Raw genomic sequence first — 4,009 nt, forward strand, 5'->3', positions numbered from 1 at the left:
CAAAGTTTGAAGACACAAGTTAGTTTAGGGTGGTAATTCATGCACCTAAATCTAATCTTGAGAATATTTGTGATAGTATTAAAGAGAATGTAGATATGATAGGATTAAAGAACATTGATTTTGATAAGTTGAGTAGAGATGAAAAGAATCTAGTGGAAGAGTTAGTATATGCTATGATGTCCAAATTTAAGAACACTTGAGTTTGCCAACACAATACCCAAAAGTCTATATGATATTGTTGAGAAAAAGTGGCATTATTTTAAAGCTTGAGAAACAAATTAGAGAGTCAACATTAGCTCAAGTAATGCCAGAGCTAACAAAAGGATAGATTGCTAAGGCAGTAAAAAATACATAGCTAGGTTTACACTTAAATATAGAGCCTTTAGCATTCTACAAAGAAATATAAATGACGTGGTTAAGAAATCAACTCAAATATGGAAATTAATCTATGGGTTAACCACTCTAAAGCTAGGAGAGGTTGATCCCTCTGAATAAAAATAGGATGACAAGAGTGAGGATAAGCAAGATAGCAAGGATGATGACAAAGATGATGATGATATGCAAGAAGATGAGAGGACATACAATACTATTGGGGAAGAACCTACAAGACAAGATGAAGACAAGACAACAACTGAAGATCAGCAAAAGGAACAGAGTGTGTAGGACACACAAGTGCTAGGTCTCAACCCCCCACATGACACAAACAAGTCAATAAAGACAATTATTGTTAAAGATGTCCCTAATGCTTCACCTCAGAACATCAATCCATTAAAGGCAGATGACTTGAAAAGGATATTAGATCAGTCTAAACTCCAAGAAAAGTTGTGTGAGAATCTTGTATTGGTGAGTGTAGAAGAGCTCCAGAAGGTAGTATCTAATATAAAAAAGGACAAGGTGAATCCACAAGAACCACCTTCTACCATCCCTTCAGCTACCCATGTGCAGCCTCTAGTACAAACACTAGTAGATACATTTGCAAAGGTTGACACAACTATCAAAATTGACATGATTGAACAACAAATTCAGACTGCTCAAGAAGAGAAGGCTACTGAAGCACAAGCAGGATAGAAAAATGTATTTGTACCTAATACACAAATACAAGGAGCAGGTCAGATAATAATGATTGATCAAGGTAGAACTAAAGATATGGACATACCAAAGTAGAATGAGAAAGAAGCCATACAAACATTGGTAAATTTACCAACATCTGGCACTCCAACAAAAGTCCTTTAGAGATTGAGTACTAATGCAATACCACTGTAGATTTGAGCACTAGACTCCAGCTCATCCACAGTTGCTAAGGTATTTCACTATGGAGATGCAATTCTAGATGAGGAAATAGTGATACCTAAATATGATTATGCAACCATGACACTAGAACAAATAGGCATAATGCAAGTAGCCTTGGAAAGAAATAAAAACCAAGAAATACTCAGAAAAGAGTACAAGCAAAGGAAAGTATTGCAAGACATTAAAGACATCTTTTTAGATTCTTTTAGCTTGCAAACACTTGATGAATCAAAGCCAATATTAGAGAAATTATCAGATATTGTGGAACAGGTGAACAATGAAGACCAGAAAACCAATGTCAAACTTATGGAATGGTCTAAAAGAAAATTTCAAGGTAAAGTCAATGAGAAGATATCTGGTGATATAGCACTCTCATAAGTTGACTTGGCTAATAAAATTGAGAAAGTGAAGAAAGTACTTGAGAACATATTCTCATTATACAAAAAATTGTGTGATTCCACACTTTTAACAATTGAAACAAGCCATAGGATTCTGAGTTTGGAGAGAAACATAAAAAATCAGGTATGCAACTACTTAAGAATCTAGCTCAAACTGAGAAGCATTTCCATTTGTTACTTCATACACAAAGTCAACTAGCTGTGTTAACAACAGAAGAGGCTAATATAAGAGCCATGTTGACTAACATTCAAGCCTCCCTTACCCCTCATATGGAGATACTCCACAAGGAACTAGGATATGCATAGACCTTGATGAAGAAAGTTCCAAATCTTTCAACATCAGATGGACTAGTTCACCTTGCAGCAGAGATAGCCATCCAAATAAAATCATTAGATGTTGCATTAGACAACTGGGATGCTGCTTTGAAGATTATAATGGAAGTCCACAAGAAATTTTTGGACAAATACACAATCAGTGTATAGACCCTTTGACATAAGTGTCAAAAAGGGGGAGATAGACAAATATGCAAGGGGGAATATTAAGAAAAAGGGGAGAATAAAGATAGAAAAAGAGGGGGAGATAAAACAAAGGGGGAGCAAACAATAAAAGAGCAGAAATAGAGCAAAGAGCCTATCAGATAAAAAACATCAATACTTTTGAAGACAAAGAGTATCAGCAAAAGATAAATTCATGAAGAACATATTTTTGATATAGAACATACACATTAACTTAGGGGGAGTTACAATTTTTTTTGAGGTATACAGTCTACTACAAAATTTTGAATTTTTTTTTGAAGCTTTGTATATATATGTCAAGTTGTGGATGCATTATACTCGTCAAAATTAGATTTGTTATGTACAATTAAGTTTTTTTGACACTCATGTCAAAGGGGGAGACTGTTGATCTTAGAATGGTTTTGACAATTGAGTGTCAACACACTTGAGATATTTACTAAGTTCACGCTGAGCTAGTAATACATACCAAGCATAATATGTATAGATGCCAAGTTGCAATGAGTGCTAAGTCACTCATGTTCCGAGTCACTCAAGTGCCAAGAAGATAGACCATGCCGAGTGATTCAAGTGCCAAGTAAGTAGTTGATGTCGAGTAGTTCAAGTGCCTAGTTAGAGATTGAATTTCAGTATGTGTCAAGCATCAGTAACCTTAAGTTTTGAGTAACACATATTTGATCTAGTTGTTTATGATGGCACAAACAACTATGTAAACCATTTTTTTGCCAATTTATGGATAGATCTTGAAGCTTTAAAGATAAAGACGAGTCTATTTGGGTTCCCTATGAAATCAACATGCAATCAATCAAAAAATTGGAAAAGGTTAAACAACAAAAAGAATGAATCTTAGCCGTAGATTCATACCTAACCCTAAGCCACTAGAGTCATTATAAGGAAGATGAAGTCCCATAATAAAGTGAGGAATGCAAGTGAAAAGTAGAAGGAATAAAAAGGGTGAATTAATCAGTGATCATTCAAGGTGACTTAACAAAGTGAAAGAATTGCAGAATTAGTTTATAGAAAAAAGGATCGAAGACACAACATTGGCAAATCAGATCATAAAGGATTAAGAAGGACATAATGGTGATCTAAAAACAAAAAGATAAAGTTGTAAGTCATCAGATCAAACATTCTATTGTTACTTTCTAACAAATGTATCAACAGAGTGAAATCCTTTGGACTAAGGTTGACTTAATAGTCATTGCAAAATCCTTTAATAGGGTGACATTCCAAGTGAATGTTCTGAACTCCTTTAATCAGGCACACTTCTAATAGGGTGTTAAAATCCTTTAGCAGGGTGGGACTTAACAGTCTCTTGTAAGCCTTTAATAGGGTAGATCATATTTCATGGTCAAAATTCTGTAACCTTAATAGGTGACACTTTATTGCTGTAGTAGTGAAGAATTATGGGTGTCACCCCCACCCCAGTTTTACCTTCTCATTTGGAGGGTTCCCAGGTAATCATATCAGGTGTCAAATGTGTGTATTCTTATTTAATCCATTTGCTTTACATTTCATTTCAGTTTATTACATGCATCTAAAGAATGGTAAAAGGGTTTTAAGTGCTAAAGTTTGAACTTCTGATTCACAATTTGAATCATGAAACAATGGGTGAAGGTAGGCCCTCCAAAGAGGAGAATGCCATATCCATTTATACATATACATCTGCAACAACATACACTTATACCTCCCATATCAAACAAGGCGTATGGCTTCAATAGAGCCCATACTCCATGAACAACAAAACCCTCTCCAAGAGGAAAATCTCTCAACTTCAATGTTGAGCCCAACTAACCACTTCACCCAAG

This window comes from Cupressus sempervirens, chromosome 4 (genome assembly GCF_028749045.1).
Source record: "Cupressus sempervirens isolate cs-2001-9-10 chromosome 4, ASM2874904v1, whole genome shotgun sequence".
In the NCBI taxonomy this organism is placed as follows: Eukaryota; Viridiplantae; Streptophyta; class Pinopsida; order Cupressales; family Cupressaceae; genus Cupressus; species Cupressus sempervirens.